General features: G+C 37.3%; 1 protein-coding gene across 1 annotated transcript in view; it reads right to left on the reverse strand.

Annotated features, from left to right (window-relative positions):
• Tenm4 (teneurin transmembrane protein 4) overlaps positions 1-15,460 on the reverse strand; it is a 2,359,892-nt gene extending 2,344,432 nt beyond the window's left edge. Inside the window, exon 1 of the mRNA XM_026784248.1 lies at positions 15,225-15,460. The gene's annotated coding sequence lies outside the window, so the exon portion shown is untranslated. The remainder of the gene's footprint in view (positions 1-15,224) is intronic.
• Between the last annotated feature and the right edge of the window lie 5,572 nt (positions 15,461-21,032).

Consider the following 21,032-nt stretch of genomic DNA (forward strand, 5'->3'; position numbering starts at 1 on the left):
AGAGAGAGAGAGAGAGAGAGAGAGAGAGAGACTGGGTATGGGCTTTTGAAACCTCAAAGCTCAACCCAAGTGACATACTTCCCACCCAAAACCACACCCTACCACCCCTCATCCTTATAACCTTTTCAAACAGTTCTACTCTATGGGGACTAAACATTCAAATTCAATAGTTATGGAGTCCATTCTTATTCTAACTACTATAGACTAGCACTGTCTGCCCAATAAGCTCCACTTTCTCTATTATACAGTCCAGAAACAGTCCAGAAAATTTTATTCCTTCTCCGGTTAATTCCTGGATACTTAGTTTCTCTGTTCCAGAAACTGTAGGCTTCTTGCCTGTTCATATGCAAACAGAATTTGCGTATTCTGTTACTTTTTGTAAGGAACCATACCAGGTTTTTATCCGTGTTCTTATGATTATCCTGATTCTGTCCCGGGAGAAGCTTGGATTGCATAGTTAATCCATTATACCCACTTTATAGCTATGCCTCTCTTTTTATATTTCTCTCTTTGTCTCTGTCACTCTGTCTCTCTCTGTGTCTCTATCTATCTATCTATCTATCTATCTATCTATCTATCTATCTATCTATCTACATACATGTCAGAGCCCATGGATGTGGATTCACCATGATCAAAGATCAGAAAGTTCGAGTCCATTCTTGCTCCTTCAAAGTTATAGCAGGTTAACCCAGGGAGTGGATGCCTACAGGATGCTTGGTCTAAGGTATGGTCACTGCATGTCCTGCCTAAACAGCTGAATACTTAAATCAGGATATAGATACCTGATATTTCAGGTATTGAAAAATTAATTACTCTCTTTATTCTTTTGTATCATGGTAAGTCAGTCTTTTGCCCTTTTCCCCATTTGGAGTGGGGTATATAAGGTATATGAAATATAAATGTGGGAAAATTCAGTATTCATTGAGTTGCCCTTCCAACTTTATTCTTTGTCTCTGTTTATTTCTTTTGTGTCTCTGTTTTTTCTGCCTTACATTTTTAATCCACATGCCCCCACCCTGGAATGTACGAACCCACTGACATATGGAGCCCAACATATTTCAAACAACCTTCTTTTGGCATGACAATTCAATTATTTTTTGTTGGTATTCAAATAGCAATTCATGTCTAAATATATTAAAGCCCAGATACTAATCTAACTCTGCACTAGACTTTCCTTCTGCCAATTCAAAGCTATCTACGTACAGTGGCTTCATTCATTAACTAGACTTCTAGACTCTTGAAGCAAATTCATACTTACAGAGTGTCAATCGAAAACTATGAGTTCTTAGAAACTGACTGACATTTATAGCTTTCCCTTTAACATAAGAGATCAGGGCTCATGGAAAATAAGTGTTATTAAATCAGTCTCTAGGTATATCAGTTCAATTTATTGCAAAGTAAAACAATGGAAACGAAAGCATCTAAAATGTTTTTTAAAATAGGAATTAAAGACTTTGCAGCAGTCTGTTTAACTATAGTATTTAGAAATGAACATATGAGCAAATGGAATTACAAATAAACTCATTGTTAGTGATTATTTTTGAATGAATACTATGTTATGATCAATAGAACATCCACTCAATAAAAGACAGTTAATAATATTATTATATTAGACATTATGTAAAAATGAAATTTTGGCCGATTCTTAGAACTAACTTGTTTTATAAATGTAAGTGGCCATAACCCTTTTATATTAAAGAATAAAACATAGAAAAAATACCTTCAAAAATTCCCAGAACAACATAGACATTACCATATTCACCACTGAGAAGTCATTAGCAGTGAAAGTTCAAGGTTCTATTCAGACCTACTGAATTAAATTATGAGATGTGTATACTAATTACACAAAACCATACTGTCTATCTGAAGCACTCTGGAGTTTGTCAGCTATTAGACTATGTGATATGAAATGTTTCGCAAACGTTGGGTCTTTCTGCTTGTAAAGTTAATTTTAATAGAAACATAATCAACTAACATCAAGCATTTCTATAATTTATACACACGCAAAACAAAACACATACACACACACACAAAAACAGGATGAAATATGTAAAACTTTGAGACTAAATGTTAAGAAGTTTTCAGTATTGAGGAAATTAAGTGATTAAAGGAGAATAAGTGATAAAACTTACAAGAAATAAAAGAAGAAAAATATGATCTTACAAAATAGTCAAATGCTAAAATATTTAGGTATGTAAAATGTTTATTTAAAATATTAGAACAATATTTCTTTTTCCTATTAGAACAGTAAAAGTGGGAAAGAATTTTAACATTTATTATAATTCTTTCATTTTAAGAAATATAAAGCGATGAGGACACTCACACCAAAGAAAATCTTTCCAAAAAAGAATTGAGAAAAAAATAAAAGAATATGGTTCAGTGTCTGTGAAGTCTTGTATGGCAGGTGATATAAAAATACTTTGCGAACTAAATGAAATGGAATTGTTAAATGAAGACCAGAATAGTAAACTTCTATATGTGGATAACTGTGCAATTAATGGACAACTTGGGCCCAGCTTTGAAACATTGATGCTGGGATCTATCTGCTATGTCACTGTCTGAAGATATTTTTGGAAATTCTAGGATTAACTTTCAACTTAAAATTATCTAGAGATGAGTCATAGTCATGCCATCTATCACATCATGGTTTCTCATTATCCATGAATCAGAATGTTGGTCTCAGATCTCTATTCAGGACTCAATTATTTCCAATCTTTACTATAGCTGACAGCAGGGCTGCTCCCTGTCTGAAAACAAGACAAAATAAAGTAAAATTGTATAAAGCCACAGTATTCCACTGAATAATGATATATTTTTCTCCAAAATTCCTCTGGATTTCTAATAAGATTTTTATTGAAAAAGATAACTACCTTGTCTTACTTGGATATACAGATAAAAGAATCTTTAAAATATGCCATATCTTTGATGTCAAATCTTTGTATCAGACAAATCAGATGTCCTGTGATTTGATGAAGCAAAGTCTCTTTGAGAGTATGTCTGCTTTCCTTTAATTTGTTCAAAATATGCTTTGTGCTTGTTATGTGTCTGGTTGGTGTACTCTGCCAAAAGATGTGATGATGGACATGAGACCACTCATGTCTAAGAAATCCACTGACCAAGAAATCAGGAAAACCTAACCTAATCTGTTATATGAAGTTACTTTTAGAGAAGCCAGATGATATTCAAAACTCAATTTGTCTTAATAATAAAATCAATGACAAATTAATTCAAACTTCCTAACACAACTTTATTGGTGACTTTTTTGCAGTAGCTAGTGTATACATTAAGATACCATAAATTTTCCTGGCAAATAGTTTAAATATTTTTGAAAATTACATTATCACGTTAGTTATTTTTTGAGAAACAAGAAGTTTTAGTCAATGTGCTAATCTGAAATGGCGAAATATTTTTATCCTTTTGCATTATTTCTTTAGTGTCAAGTCTTTATAATATTCAAAACTATATTACATCTTATTTTATATTTTTTGCTTTTTACTTTTAATGATATATTTAAAATATCAGGCCACAGAGAGTAAAGTACCAAAGAAAGCAGTATGTATCACCAGTCACAGCAGCTTTTTAGGATTTAAATAAAATTGGAATGTTATCATTAGAACTTACTATTCAAATGGGGATGGGGTAATTCATTTTTTGCACAGGCTGCCTGTGAGAAACCATAATGATGAATTTTGTTATACCTCCTGGGAGCAGACTTTCTCTTTATCTCTTAGAATTTTTTTCTTTACTGTCCTGTTCCCTGTTGGTGATCCCCAGGTGTGGACACAGAGAACTGTATTTAACCCATCAGTGGAGAAAATAATAGCACTTTGCTCTTTCCAACAAGCAGAAACCCAATTATCTTTCATTGCAAAGGGATAATACATTTTTTGGAAATTTTTCATCTTTGCCTTCCCTGTAATTAATATTTCCACAGTGCATTATTGATACAACATAGTTGTGGGTATCAAATCTCTTCGTGTCTTAAATATTCATTTATTGACTAACTATAGATAGAAAGTTCTGGATAGTTTGGGTGTTGTCTGTTTTACAATGTTGTCTACTTATTCTTTATAATTAACCTAAATTAATCCTGTATATCATAAAAACAAAACTGAAAAAAATGTGGATGTGTGGAGTAAAGAGACATTTGCTTTCTTGGCTCACGTCTCTGTAAATGGCACCAGCCTTCCTGGGATTTAATGGATATATTCTTTTGACCTTGGGAATTTCTCCTCCAATACACAGGTCAATAGTTGCCATCATTGTGAAGCCTTCTTTTAGTAGGTTTCTTATGATCATACTGCCTGGTATTTATTGTTTCATTACAAGACCTGACACATATTTTCCCAAGTATTTTGTCACTGTCCAAGGTCCTGAAAGATTCTGTTGTAATTGTTTCTGTAGGATTAGCAAGCATCATGGGCAGACGTCACAAGTTCATTTCAGTGGGACATGTATTACAGGCAACTAGACACCCATAAAATCACCCAGTTGGTCTACAGATGTGTGATATGAACCAAACAGCAACATCTGAATATTGTATAGATATATGATGTTTCCCAGTGTTACTTCCTGTAGTGTGAGTTTTAGTATAATAACTAGGGAGTAAATTCCTGTAGATAAATCAAAGGGAATGGAAAAGGTTTAGATTTGGTACCAGATCAACTATCAATTGTTTGAGCATTCTAAGATTTCAATTTTCTTACTTCCTGAAGGATATAAACAAAACATGCAATCTCAGATGATTCGTTTGATAATTTTACAAAAAAAATATGGTCAAAAAGTACCTAGTTCATAGACAATTGAAGCTTACAAACATTGGAGTTCCCCAACATCTCACTGAGATCTGTCAATTTTGCCACATTCCGCAGCTCAGAAATCCACAGGGCATCCATGATGGTGAAAAAGGGAGACTGACAGAAGCAACAGTAAGCAAGAGAGTGGAAAGTGAGCCATTATGCCTATCACTCTCTTGTTTTTAAGGAAACATGCTAAGCTAGTATTATAAGCATTGTGCAAGACAGTCTTATGTGTAACTTGACCACCCTTTCTACTATGGCTATCCGAGGCTGTCTTTTATAGACCATAGAGCTCAACACATCACCTCCTGTGTGAACGCTTATTTCTGATCATCCACAATACATCCACATGTCGCTCTGACCCTAACTCTTTCTATTCAGTCAGACAGATGCCTCAAATACCGAGTTTGCAAATCTTATTGGCTTAAATTTACTCCCTAACACTTGCTAGGATTCTTCTTTTACAAACTCCTATCCACTTGACTCAGGGTTTCTTCTACAAAACCTTACATAAGCAAGAGACTTAAATAATGTGCAGCCTAGAAATAGAAAGCTAGATGCATATCCAGAGTGATGACCTTCTGTTCCTATGAAGGGCTTGGTACTGGAACCCAGCAATGTGTTTGGTCTTTCCTCAGACTACAGTCTCTCATTTTAGGTTTTTAAAAATTAGTTTAAAGAAAGGCCTGAGGTTATGAAAATTCAGATATTGGGGTCTTTTGACATATTCTAAATGTGGTCCTTCATGTGAAGGGTGTTTAACACACACTAACCACAGCCTATGAGAGAACGCTAGGTAGATAGTTTTACAATACCATTTAATTTGCATTTTTGAAAAGGAAAAGACTGATACTATGGGATAGAGTGAGAGAAAGAGATGTATTGTTACATGTTCATATGCTAGTCAATCTATAGCCTTGTGTTACACTTTCTCAAACTCCCCTGATGCTCTCCAAGCTCACATTCTGCATCTTTTCCCCCTACAGCAAACTGAAAATACAATTGAAGTGAAATCAAATATTCATCAGCTTAAAAAGATCTTTTCACTTTTCTCCAGGGAACAGCCCCAGGGAGAAATGCAGCAATATAATACATTTCAGAAACAAGCCAATATGCTGGTATTGACTATAATATTCATTTGTTGTATGTTATCTTTATCTTTCTAGAATCCTGTAATTTGTAACTTTAGTGCTTCCAGTTTATTTTTTTAAAGAGCAAACTGAAATATTTTGCTACCTCTCACTCGACCTATTTTTTATTATAAAAACTTCCGAAATAATTACCTTTACCTATTGACAAACTGTTGTGATCTTTATACTTGGGGGGAAAGATAATAATTTCACTATCCAATGTTCTGTTTTTCTTATCATGATCAATTCATGTTGTGGTCTATGATGTCTTATTAGATGTCTTTCAAAAACACATCAGAGGGAATTAAGATGAAGTTTCAAACTCACTTTTCTACCAGGTTTAGACTATTCTCAAAGTCAAGAAAAATAGTATTATGTTAATAAAGTATACTATTAATAGTATGGCTATCCAGAGATATTTATTCTGTGGTCGTGACAGAATGTTAAATCTAAAGTTTCATGAAGACACAAAATTTCCAGAATTCATGAACATTTTAGAGTAGAAATAGCATTCAAATATATTTATTAAATATCTGTGTATTAGTCTTCAAAGCTAAATTCTAGATTAAACAAATACATCCAAAATATAGAAGGGATGGACTCACTACCTTCACCTCTTTTCATGTCAATCAAAGCAGAGGTCAACCAAATTACAAAACACAGTTTTGCTCCCAGAGAAGCAAAATAAGATTAATTTGTGTAAATGAGCACACAAACATAGGTAAATCAGAAGACCTGTGTCAACACTCACGTTAGTCACCTTTCACAGAAAATCTATGCTTTGTTATCGTTTTAAGACTATGAGAAAGTGTATGACCCCCATGAAAGAAGATAATTTGAATGTTTGTTACCCATTGAATTACAAAATTCAATATTGAATTAGTAAACTTGAAATTTGTATAAATTGCAGCAAAATAAGTTATGATTATTTGGAGCCTCACTAAACTTATAGGCAGTTATCCCAATAACATGATTTTCTCTCAAGTTTGATCTCTTTAATAAAGACTTACTTTAGGATAAAGCAATTTTAATAAATATTTAACGGAGTTTTAAATGACATAGATCTTTACCAATTGGATGGGAAGTGAGTGGATAAATTATAGATGTAGTCATACACATGGCCACAGTTAAAGAAAATTATTAAGCCAAGGGAGAACTCATGGCAGAAGGTTGGGCCCTATACTCTAAAAAGTCACAGATAAACATTCAGACTGATGTGGGAGTGTCATATATTAATCTGTTGATTTCATTGGTTAAGTAATAAAGAAACTGCTTGGCTGGCCCTCATACCTTAAAACATAGGTGGGAGGAGTAAACAGAATAGAATGCTGGGAGGAAGAGGAAGTGAGCTCAGACTCGACAGCTCTCCTCTCAGGGGCAGACGCCTCAGAGAGACGCCATGCTCCCGGCTCCTGGGCGGACGCAGGGATAACTCTGCTCTCTGAGACACACGCGATGAAGCTCCGACCCAGGATAGACAGAGGCTAGAATCTCCCTGGTAAGCCATCTCGTGGGCTACACTAGAAATGGGCTAGTCCAGGTGAGAGAGTTAGCCGAGAAGAGGCTAGATAGAAATGGGCCAAGCAGTGTTTAAAATAATACAGTGTCTGTGTAATTATTTTGGGGCATAAGCTAGCCAGGCGGCCGGGGTGCTGGGGACACAGCCCCACCGCTCTTATTACTACAAGACAACATAGAAGACAGTGGTTTATTAAATTTATTAATGACACATTGCTGAATGACTAATCAAATTGAATGGTTTTTTTTTTTCGAGACAGGGTTTCTCTGTGGTTTTGGAGCCTGTCCTGGAACTAGCTCTTGTAGACCAGGCTGGTCTCGAACTCACAGAGATCCACCTGCCTCTGCCTCCCGAGTGCTGGGATTAAAGGCATGTGCCACCACCGCCCGGCTTTGAATGGGTTTTTAATCCAGGAATCAATCTACCTATTCCACACCAGCCCCTGTGGATCACCAAAGGACTAACTCAGATGTAACTATGAGCAGCAATGGTGGTAAAAACTTCACAAGCTAAAAAATGCCATCTTTTTGTATTGTTACAGAAACCTTTAATTTGGGTAAACTTCTTGAAAGCTTCTGATAGGTATCACAAACAATATAATAAAAACCTGTGAGTAATTTTAGCATTTAACATTTTGGTAAAAGCAATCTGTGGAAAAGAAACCTTTACCTTCAGGAGTGAATTCAATTCAGCCCTGTTGATGCAGACAAGACATAAGACACAAAATATTTATAAAGAAATTTATGAAAAATTGATGACTCTACCTGAAAGGTAATTACTGGTAGGATAATCATTTGTCAAAAGTTACCTCTAATTTATAGGCCAGAGCACAGGTGACAAATTTAAATATAGAGAAATATCTTTTTTCTTCTTTAGAAGTTTTAACTCACACAGTTGCTAATGCTACTTAATGATTTGTTTCCCTTCCCATAGCTTTACACCATCTCTTTAGACATTGCCCTATCTATGGTGTGTACGATGGTCTTCTCAGCAACAATATTTCACTGGAGATGCAGTAGAAAGACTAGGAAAGTTAGTGAACAGAACTGAAATCACAAAGAGGAGGTTGAGACCCATTCATAACAAATTAACACAATTGAGAGAACTGTTTGTAAACATAGGCTGGGCTGTTTAGTGAAACCATGGAGCACAGCAGTGGGTTTTTCTTTCTGGATTTCTCCAGTCTTAAGGAACATTAGCAATAATTCTACTGATAGGTTTGTGGGCTAGCATGGTATTTTCTTGTTCTCCTTATATAATCAGTTTTGCTTGTCCTCCATTTCTGTAAGTCCTGATCTAAAGACATTGATGCTTGCTCTGCTACCTTACATCAGAGTCCTTGAATCTGAGCCTGAGCAGGAAGGCATTCATGATATCACAAAAAAAATCGTCAAACCAAAATTTATTCTTATATTTGTCAAGCAAATATACTTTAGCTAGCTATTGTCATGCCAAAATCCACATTGTGACACAGAAAATCCATACTGTGACACAGAAACACTGAGCATTCTTTTCCGTATATAGATGGAGAGCTAGCAAACAAGAGTCTTTGCCATGCATTACAGCTTAAATTTATGCAGAGAAAGGACTCTATTTCCTTTCCCTCCTCATTTTTGTGTTGTTTTTATAGACTGCCAACTTGAAATACGCTAACATGGCTATAGATATGTGTGTATCTAGGGAACAAATCTAACCTTACACACATACATACTTTTATATACATACATGAGTATGCAAGCATGTGTAGCAAGGCACTAGTATGGCTACATTTTAGGAAAACAGTACATGTTTAAAAAGAAGTTACTAGGGCTGCAAAATTAAACGACAATCATTGTGAGAAACCAATAATGGATTGGCAATTACCACCGTAAAATTAAAGAAATCTGAGTACATAATCTTTCCATGACAGGGGATCTACATGGATATGATGAGAAAGTAGTCTGACTTGTTCTTTGTCATTGTGGCATGCAAGAGAAATGAAGAATGCATGTAAACTGCTCAGAGCAGCTGGACAATGTGTACAGAATATGGGGTATTATTAGCTTGCTACATAGTGAAACAATCCATCATCAATTTAAGAAGGCTTTATTGTGTGTTGTTACAAGAGAGTAGAAAAGTTTTCTAAATTATTGCTTCCATTAAGTTATAGCAATGAAACACATATTTCATTTTGTAGCCTAGATAATAAGAGAGTTCAGATGCCACAATGTCCATTTACAGGGTCAACCAATATACACGCGACAAGGTCTTGGGAAGCTAGGAATAACCGGAGGAGGATGCTTTCCCGAAGAGCACGTAGGTTTAACCGAGGTACATGCTTCAAAAAAGCAACTGTGAAATGTCCCCAATCTCTGAAGTAAATCAGCAAAGTCTCAAAATCTCCAACTCCTTAAACAGGTTGATTTTTTTTTAACCCAAAGTGATTTATGCAGAGAATCTGAAAAATATTCCAGTTCATCAAAAGTCTAATTTGCATACATTTAAAGGACAATTGGCAAAGAATTGACCAAATGCATCACAATACAGAGTGAAAGTGTCTGTAGGTTTCTGAGCTTGAAACAGGAAATTGGGAGTTTAAAAGTAGAAGCAACTGACAGGCTTGAAAGAAAAGAAAACTGAAGAATATACTAGATAGGGAACAGGGAAGAAGAGAAGAAGGAAGAGGGCAGAGGAAGGAGGGAGGAAAGAGACAGAAAACATGAGTCTTTGCTATACATTTCACCCTAAACTTATGTCAAGAAAGGACTCTATTCCCTGAGTCCCTCTTTTTATTTTTTTAATGAGTGAATGCTGTGTTGTTCTATGGAACATCAATTTGAAATACATTAACACAATTACAGATGCATCTAGAAAACACATCGAAGCAAGTGCTACCTTAACAGTCTGGAAAAAAAAATAAAAAGCGAGTGTGAGAGGAACACGAGCTTGTGAAAATCAAACAAAATCATCCAGGCAAAATCATACTTCCAACTGCTGGCACATAGATAAACTCTTAAATGAGCATTTATGGATTTTTGTGGCACATCTGCCCTTTAATGATACTTCTATGTATGCTTGAATAATTTGACTCTTTTTAAAATTTTTTCACAGAGACTTGGGAATCTCTGTCCTCCGAAGACAAGAGAAATAGTTTTCACATTAAGGCCTCAAGTGAACAGAGCAGCTGAACTTGGTCTCAGGTCTCACAGAAGCATAACATTACATAGAACATCACTTCCTGTGGCCAAGTTATAAAGTATAAATTTCTGTTTGCTTTCACGTGTCACACTAGGATAGCTCATAGATAAAAACAAAGTTTAACTCGATGACAGTCTGCCATTATTTTTAAGACAAAGCAGTTACTAGTTACTCGAGTTGATTGTCTAAATAAATGTTTTCAGTGGATGGAATGGGTTCACCTAGTGAGACAGAGAGCTAATTCAAAACAGAAGATGCAAACAGGAACACATGCTCCTGACCAGTATGTCCTCAGAATGCCACCTTTATTAAACAGGAAATTAAGGAATTAACCAAATTACCTGCCAGGTAGTCACAAATTAGTTTTCTTTCTGATCCATTAAAAATGCAAATAACCTGAAATTTGATTAGTGTGATATCACTCACCTGCACTCCTGCACTCAATTATTCCATATTGAAAGGGTGGGGGGAAAAAGAAAGAAAGAAAGAAAGAAAGAAAGAAAGAAAGAAAGAAAGAAAGAAAGAAAGAAAGAAATCAAGCAAGCAAGCAAGCATGAAAGAATAAATAATATTGTCTTTTATTTTCCAGGTAGCTTCACACACAGAGAGAACTCTAGTTCCCAAGGCATGACCTTAAGAGCATCCCAGAGATACAGTTCCAGCTGCAAGATGGGCCACCTCTGTCAACTGAAGTTAAATACTAGGAGGTAATAACTAACATTTATCTATATTTTTTCTCTAAAATAAAAGCTTATATCCATGTGAGCATGCAGCTTGCTGTTATCATCCCCTTAACGTTATTAGTATAAGTTAATATACATTCCCTCAGGTGTGGACATGGTTCTCTATTAAACTATGTGTTTAATACAAGCTGTTGAAAATACAGGATAAATGTACCACGGAAAGCATGAAAGCTCACTTCCTTCTTTACAAAGTACCTCCCGCATAGTAAGATGTTTTAATGTGGGTACTGCATGTGTCATTTAATTCATGCCAAACAGCATGGGCAAATTTTAAATGTGTTCACATAAAAATAACAATCAACAGACAGAAAGGACAGGAGAAGGTCGTATCAGATAGAAACATCAAGCAGACTGAATTGTGTGTATATGTGGCTACGACCTTCATTTGAAATGCGAAAAGGCACACATCTTTACAATATAACAGAAAATTAGCAATGTCCTTTTCAAGTCCTTCATCTTGGCTCAACTAAGAATTTGAAATTCACCCTTCTTTACCACTAGGTGGCTCACTTTCTATACCTTTGCTAGATCGAGGTGACAGTGTGGCCCCAGCAAAAGGAAAACATTCCCACGACAGGTTATACACAGAAAGAAAGGGAGGATTAAAACAAACAAACAAATAAAAAGAAGGTGATTCTTTTAGAGAGAAATCTAAAGGCAGAATCCGAGCTATAGCTTCTCAGCAGTTCTTGATACTGTCATTCTAGCCTAGGAAATATTAGAAAAGTTGGCTTTAGACAGGCGACACTGAGAAGAGCAGGTGGAACCCTGTCTAAGAACCATTCTGTGACCCAGTGAGAGCATATCACACTCTTCCTGAATGTATTCCCAATGTGTGATAGAGACCCACGGAGAGAAACAGTCAGTCATGGGCAAAAAAATAAAATGATTTAAAATGAAAACAATAACAATAAGTCTAATCTTGAGTGCTCAGACGTTAGAGTACAGTAACTATAAATGACAGAGATGAGCAACAGCCTCTCGAGATGGGGAGGTTCATGTCAAGAGAGAGTTGACTTCCCTGGCTTTAGGGATGGTTTTAGCAATCACTACCCTCCCCAAACTGCACTTACTAGAGAGAATATAGTAGGCTAATAGCTGGAGATGCTTGTAGCACCCACCGATGTACTTCTATAAACAGCTTGACCATCTGGATTCCAGCTCTCTTCAGCAGTGAGCCAGTGGAATGTTTCTTTCCCCCCAGTTTAAAGCTCTCACTCAGCGCAGGCCTGAGGGGAGCCTACCACGTGCCATTGCTAGAGCTACATCATAATCCAAGGCCATTTGAGGAAATGCAGCTCGGAAGTATAACTAAACGACTTGGTTTTCTCAGTATTCAGCACCTGTTTGCATTTCATGAAAGCTCGTGGAGATTCCTGTTACCTTTCCTTCTCTTCCTTTTGCTTGGTCACCCAAGTTCTTCAAGTCAAAATGCATATATAATTTTTAAAGAAGTCCGTATGCCACGCTCTACCCCTCTGATGGGGAGGAGTTGGAACACATGTGATGAAACAGCGCTGAACATTGGTACTCACTCACAACTCATCTTGACCTTATAAAATTCATTCTTTTCATTGATTTATTAAAAACTAGTGATCACGCATCACTAATTTGCCATACTCTCTATGAAATGGCCTCAAGGCCAGTGACTTGAAGCTACCACAGTGAGAGAGGATTCATCACCTCCTGCTCCAAATAAAATAAAATTGATTCTGTCTCTTACCTCTCAGCAAAGACAACTCTGAATGGCAATCCATAATGTTCAAGCAGCTGGCTAACTCTTTAACCTGCTGCCTCACAAATCTACACTAGCAAAGAGTGAGTGACTGGGACCTTGCGAGAAACTCCAGAAGCTTACCATGAGTGAATTTGAGGCAACTGGTACATTAGGAGAGCCAGAGCAGCAACGGAATTGAATTTCCTTTCACCTCTAGAGCAGGGTGGGTTAAAATCATGTGTTTGTATCTCTTAGATTGTTGGGTAGATTGGAAAATTTTGGCAAGAGAAGACAAGAAGTGAGTGTCCTTGGCCTGTCTGTAAGATTCCACATCAAAGCCATGCTGCCCTCGACCCCCTTGTCGGTCCTTTACTGCCAGCTCTATAGCACAATACCATGGAAAGAGAAATATGCAGATTTTATCTCAAGTTTACCTAGGGAGCAAAGTGTGCTGTGACAGAAAGGTAAAGTTCTATAGCATTTCACAAGAGCACAAAACCTCTTACATTAAATCAGGGTATGAAAATCCACCTTAGAAACCACGGGTATTATGGTAGTGGTATGGTAGTGGTATGGCAAAGGTAATGCCAAAACATACGTGTTATATTCATGTTACGGATGGAAAGTTTCCATCACGTTCTGTAGAGGGACTAACAGCACTACACTCCAGAGACACTGCCGACGGGCAACTCTGGGTTCTTTTCTGACCTCCAAGGAGGCAGCTGGCAGGCTTCTTACATATAACCCTTTGGCTCCAGAGTGGTATTAAAGCAGTTTCTTGACTTTCAGAATCAACAAGAACTCCTGTACCAGTATCTTACATGAGAAGACCAGCATCCCCATCAAGACAAGTGCTGGAAAATGATGTGCAATCATTTTCCCATAAGGGTAACAAACAGAAACCGTTCCAAGTCAAGTACATTGGCAACATGACATTGTAGGAGAGGTCACAGGAACTTTTGTTTCCACATTCAGGGCTTACCACACCTCCATTGAAACCTCTCTTCTCAACTCATTGCTCACTCAGAGAAATCAAGGACTTGACTTGAATACAGGACTGAGAGCTTGTGACATTTCCTTTATGATCATTATAAATCATCCGGCTAAGTTATAGTGGTCAATCCCTCACAAAACTTGTTCATGAAAACACAATAATGATGGTTGGCAGGTAGGCATGCAAACATTTCTGAATTTTGTCTTTAATGAAAATGACTAGTAATAGAAACACATATGGTTAAGTTATGTTTTGCAAGTGAAGATACGCTAACTAACATTATCACTGAAGTAAAGAGTCTCTGGTTATAAAACCTACTGTTTTGTTTGTAGAAAGAAAAATAAAAGTTCTTTAACCTCAACCTGATTCTATCTCATTCTGGTGGGGAAAATACATCCTTAGGTTAAATCTTTACCGTGTCGTGTTATCCCGATAGCCACTGCACCAAGACAAACTGACTTATAACAAGTACAAACTTGCGTTTAAAGCACAACATCCAGACATATTTAAGAGTTAAAAAAAGAGAGAAAGAAGAAAGGAAGGAAAGAATGAATGAAAGAAAGAAAGAGAAAAATATTTGACACTGATCTCTGAGAAACACAGCAATTTGCATGACATTAAACAGTGAATCAGCACCTTTCCATCCTGCCTCAGTCACCCCACTTTAAACCCCCACTTTAAAAGTGAATCCTTAAGTTCCCACCAATTGGCTTTTCTTTTAGAAGGCTGATACATATTTATCCCAGCAGAGGGAAAGAATACGCCAAGCTCTTTAAATTACATGTGCAGAGTGGCGTAACAACTGTCAACCAACTCAAAGGTTAGACTCACACACAGGCTAAATGGAAAGTTGCCTGTGAATCACAAAATGAATCTCACATTTGCTGTCTACCTGCAAAATCAGAGGAAGACCGGCAATTACCGTCCGCACTGAAACTTTAATCAGAAAAAAAAAAAAAAAAACCCTGCTGAACTCTCAAGTCCCTCACTGCTCCTTCTCCTCCGGTGGAAAAGACTTTCTCAGTTAAAAATAAACGTTGCAGCAAATGTTTTCTGTACCTAAAGAAGAAGCTGCAAGCACCTACCTCTGAGTAGGTAAGAAGGTTTGCTGGTTAGAAAAGGGAGCAACTAGGAACTGGTTTTACCTGCCGCACCAAGCAGACTCCTCAAGCCTTAGGAGCAGGGTGCTTTCAAGCCAGAGCAGGAAAACAGCTGGAAAGAAGTGCTGCCTGCCACTGGATGTGACAGCTGCGTTCCAGCGGCGCCTCCGAAACTGGAAACTGGTCTCCTCTTCCTTCTCCAATAAATCAAGCCGCTTCGCTTCTCTCCGCTCAGGAAGCTGAAGATGCGATTGCTGCCTCACTTGAGGGGAAAGCGCTGGTGTGCGTGTGCGTGCGTGTGTGCGTGTGTGCGTGTGTGTGTGTGTGTGTGTGTGTGTGTGTGTGTGTGTGTGGTGTGTGTGTGAGTGTGCGTGTGTACTAACTGCCAGTTTCAGGCTGAGATGATGTGTTCTGCATACTCAAAACCGCTCCTGCTGGGTGGTGGCCATTCCACAAAGACCCCCAGCCTTTCGGGGGAGGATTCAACATCCACTGACCTTGCTGCTGGGGATTCAGGCTGAAGTGAATGGCTCACCCTTCAGTAGATTCAACAATCAATCAAATAAAGGAGATTGGATCAGCCTAAGATCGAGAAAGTACTCACTCTGGTAGCACCAAATTAAAAAAGAAGAAAATCTCTGTTCAACATTTTACACCTGGAATTGATTTTTTTTTCTCCATTTAATTTCCTGCCATGAGCACCGAGTCTAATTGATGAGTGTCTGAATTAAACTTTTTTGCAAGGTTGGCAGAGGCAGCTCAGAGTCTTATCTAGAAGCCAATTCAAACCGTTCATTGCAGAGATCAGCAGATGGGGATTCAGTGGTTACAAGTCAATTATGATGGTTTAACTAACATACTATTTTCACAAACTAGAGGTTCCTTATCAGAGTAGGGATATTTGAGTATAGAAGCAGAATCTAGACAGAAACTCACCCTTAATTTCATTAAAAAAAAAAACAAAGTAAAAATTAGAGAAATAACTTTGTTTACCTCTGTATTAAGAGGAATAACTGCTAAAGTGTTATTATTATTTACCAGTATTTACTATGAATTTTTAAGCAAATCACCTGAGTCTAAAGGTGCTCCATATGGATATATGAAGTAAAATAGCAGTGATATCCATAGTGAACCAGCTATGTCAAGCACAGATAAGAAATACTATGCATCTAGAGAGGGTTAACCACTATGGTACAGATTAAAAACAAATGTCTACAAGTAAGTCACAATGCCCTATTAAATTAGTTTGCTTTCTTGTGCGGTGATAAACCCCCAAAATAACCTGGGGGAGAAGGGCTTCATTTTTAACACACAGGTTTCATCCATCATCAAAAAAAAAAAAAAAAAAATCAAAGCAGGGACCTAGAGATAGAAGGATGGGAACCTGCTTTCTAGCTCACTTGTGCCTGACTTGCTCAGTTATATTTCATACAGACTAGGGCCATCTGGTCAGGAATGACACCATCCCCAGTAGGCTGTTCCCCTCCTATTTCAACTAGCAATCATGAAAATGACTCCCAGATACCGCAGGCTAATCGGAGAGAGAGAGTTCTTCAACTGAGGTTGACTCTTGCCAGGTATTTCAAGGTAACAACTTCAGCTAGCAATGCCAACTATGAAACACAATAAACCTTTCAAAGTGTATAAGCTGAGTGACACTAGAAAGTTTCCCCACTGTTCTCTCTCACCTTGCTGTGATTTCAGTCCAGTGCTCATCCACAAAAATCCAGATAATCTGACATAGCAAAAAGGACCTACTTTGCATGTCTTTCCGCTACAGACAATAAACCAACAAAGCCAACAAATTCTCTTTCAAATTTATGCTTTCCATTAACAATATAAGGGCGAGTCCAAAAACAAACAAACAAACAAACAAAACTGCAGTATAAGGGACCAGAAATAGAGATCAACATACTGATAATGCCAGTCGAGGAATCCCTGGATTCTTGGGATTTCTATGTAATGATGGTGGTGACAACAGGCACCATGGAAAGTAGAACTTTTGCAACCCACGTGGGAAACCAGCGTTCATCACGGGCCGACTATGGTACAGCCACTGCTGGGAGCATATTCCACATGCCGATTATGAAGGCCAGCAACATCAAGTGCCCATTATTACATGAGTTTTGTGACCTTAGCTAGCACTAAGCAGAGAAAAAAAAATCAATTGCTAACAATTTCCAAGTGTCCATTTTTGTTAATTTCAGGAAATTATTTAGCTCAGCAGCTCTCAACCTGAGGATAGTGATCCCTTTGACGGTCACATGACCTTTTCACAGGGGCCACCTAGGACCATCAGAACATACATAATTGTATTTTATTTTTATTATTATTATTTTATTGTTATGAGTAACAACAGTTTCAAAATTATAGATACTAAGTAGCAACCAAAATAATTTTATGCGTGGGGTCACCTCAGCATGAGGAACTATATTTAAAGGGTTGCAGCATCATGAAATTTGAGAACCGCTGACTTAGCTTAAATTAAATTAAAAAAAAAACTATTAACCGGAAATAACTTCAAATACAATTATGTTGAAAATAAAAACAAAACATTTTTATTTTTAAATATTTACTTATTATTAATATTTACTATGCTGGCTATATTGTTTGTCTGAGAAAAAAGATAGAGAGACAAAAGAGGGAGATTGAGACTGGACCCTTTTTTTATTTTTTTGAGACAGAGTTTCTCTGTATAACACACCTGACTGTCCTGGACCTCATTCTGTAGACCAGGCTGGTTTTGAATTCACAGAGATCTGCCTGCCTTTGCCTCCAGACTGCTGGGATTAAATGAATGTAATACCACCGCCCAAGATTGGAGCATTTTGGGGATAAGAAACACATGCTACGTCTCTAAGATTTATTGTAGTACATATTTCATAAACATGCAACTATCTCCCCTTAGAAGCACATCTTTAATAAAATACCATTAACTACCTAGTTTTCATTATGCTCAATGAGCAAGCAATGTCTCTTTTGTCAGTTTCTTCTGTAGTAGGTTATCTAGCCTAGAGACAGGCATTATATTTAATTACTGTGCTGCTTCCACAAATATTTAATATCTCTTAAAGGTTTGTGCACCCATGGAGAACTGAAATCTATCTGGATACATGAACAGGCTGTTAGCTACCCTCACAACCAATCAGAAGCAGCTATATCTTCCCCTGCCCTCTCACACGCACGTGCGCGTGCACACACTCACACTATATCTACATCTGTATCGATAGACAGAATAAAGAAGAATTCTAGAAGAAGATGGAGTGAATTTGAGAGGAAGGTGTCAGCTGAGACATGGGAGGAGTTGGGGGGAGAAGATGGGGGGGTGTAGGAATGATGTGTGCATACACCGTGCTCATGTATAAAATCTCTAATGAACGTAGACAAGTACTTTTTTTAAAAAAGGCTTTCAGAAGAATAGAAGTAAAAAGAAACTTCTTCAGCTCCATAGAGAGAACCTACACAAAATCTGATGTCTTTCTACTCGAATGTGGTAACCAGCACTATTTGCTACTGGATCAGAAACAAAGCTATGATGTTAGTTCTCACCACTTTTGTTCAGCATACCTTCCAGTCCGTGCCAGAAACGAAGGAGAAGATATAAAGAGACTATAGTTTAGAGAGAAATAAATACAACAAAAAGTCTTTTATATGTGCATAATTATCTAGATAACAACTCATGAGAAATCTACAAAACAAAGTCAGTGCCTAGTATTGAGCTATGCAATATCTCCATATTTATTGTGTATGAACAAAAGTCAATGCTCCTCTATGCACTAGCAATGAAGGTGGGTGTGAGAACCTAAATCTAAAGCAATTAAAAGCAAGATAATAAGTGTATCATCCTGAACCAATTGGGCACAACATAGGACACTGGACAAATCGCACCTGTGGTAATTTGAGATGCATGATAATTACACACTGGAAGTCCCACCCAATGAAGTCACAAATTGTCTCCAAGCTCTTATGTGGTTTAGTACTATGCCGATCAAAATTTTGTTGATTTTTTCCTGAAAATATCTAAGACAATTTGAAAACTTATAGGATATGGCCAAGAAACAAGAGTTAGGTCAAGCAATTTTAAGAAATACCATCTTGAGAGGAATCAAACTGTTCAATTTGAAGGTTTCATGTGGCTGCAGCACTCCACACTACAGGAAACAGTGGAGCAACAAACAAATCAACCAATAAAAGAGAGTGGAGAATTAAGGAGACCCACATAATTGCCCAACGGGCAGCAATTCTCAGTTCTCAGATCGATATACAAGTTCATGCAGGGTGCAGATGGGGAGGTGGGAGAATGAACCGAACAATTTAAGACAGATAGACAACAAAAATCCAAAACCTCTATCAGAAAATATGTGGGTTAATAAATAGCCATGTCTTCATACTGACAGTGAGGAACCACTAGTTTAAAAAACAAAAACCTACCCAATAATCAAACCATCTGTCCAGTCAGAGAGAAGAGAGGGTTGAAGTCTTCATTCTTCTGGATTACAGGTGGGTCTTCAGGAAATTGCAGTCACAGACCTCTGTTAATTCAATAATTTTCTGAGGCTAAATTTTCCTGGTCCCAGCCCTGCAATGCTATCTGAACATAGTAGGAGGTGATTTAGCTGGGGATCTTGAAGAGAACAGGCTATAGATGCATAGAGTAACTGACGTGAACTGATAAGAAGACCCAGACAGGTCTAAAGCCAGGCTGGATCTGGGATCTCAGCATAAGGATATCCCAGCTCCATGTCCATATGGGCCCAGAACCGAGAGGTTCTAGAAGCTGTTGCAATGACAGTTTCAGTTCCTGCTCTGAGAGTAAAGCCCTGAGGCTCACAAGTCTCCCAACCTATGGGGGTACTCGAAGGCACTAGAAGTGTAGTGGGGACAGCAGAAAGGAGGGCAAAGAGGCGTCTTTTTACAAACCTCCTCTCCTAGTGACTGAAGGAGCTCCAGAAGAACATGGAAGCACTTGCCTTGGGTGGAGTTTTCGTCTTTGAAGGCCCAGTACTTTCCTTCATGAAATCCTCTCTCTATCCAGCCTCTACTGTACTCTGTTGTTGTAGACATTGGGCTCATGTCTCAGTGAGGAATGCGGAAGGTCGGCCTCCGGAGGTATACCCAACTACTTATATACTCTCTCTTTGTCTAATCTTGTAAAATTTACTAGTTTTGGTTTGGGGGGCTGGTAGAAAATAAATTAGTAGATAAAAGGTCTTATTTTAAAAAAAGATGCTAGGACAAGTAAAAATAGATAAAAAACCAAACTTGTACTGAAATCCCATTGTTGTATGAAAACCAACTCCAAATAAATGCAGTCCTGAATCTAATCTTTAAGAAATCTTACAAAACTGTGTATTTTCAGGATTTAAGACAGACAAAGTCTTTATAGTCTGTTAACAAAAACATATGGGGGAAAGGACCAATAATACATAGGCTCTCCTCTAGATTCCATGAAAATATTGGCTCTTTTAAGACAATATACAAACTGTATCATGGGAAATATTTAATAATTACAAAGCAGATATGATAAAGATCCAAAATATAGAACAAACTCATAAAACACAGTAGTTATCAAAGAGTACAATTCAATGATAAGACAAGAAAATGAGGGAATATTTAGAGTTAGCATCCAGGCATATAAAATATCACAAAATATTATGTAAAAGCATCAATTCTTTTATGAAAAAGGCAAATAAGAGTGGCTAAGTATAAAAATAGGGGGTCAAAAAATATGAACAAGAATCCTGAGAAACTGGGTCATATATATTGCTAGTAGGTTTATGAAATATTTCAACTGTTCTGAAAAGTATTATTTCACTTTTTAAATAAAAAAAATAAATCATGCATGCAGCTCTC

This window comes from Microtus ochrogaster, chromosome 22, assembly GCF_000317375.1.
Source record: "Microtus ochrogaster isolate Prairie Vole_2 chromosome 22, MicOch1.0, whole genome shotgun sequence".
Classification (NCBI taxonomy): domain Eukaryota; kingdom Metazoa; phylum Chordata; class Mammalia; order Rodentia; family Cricetidae; genus Microtus; species Microtus ochrogaster.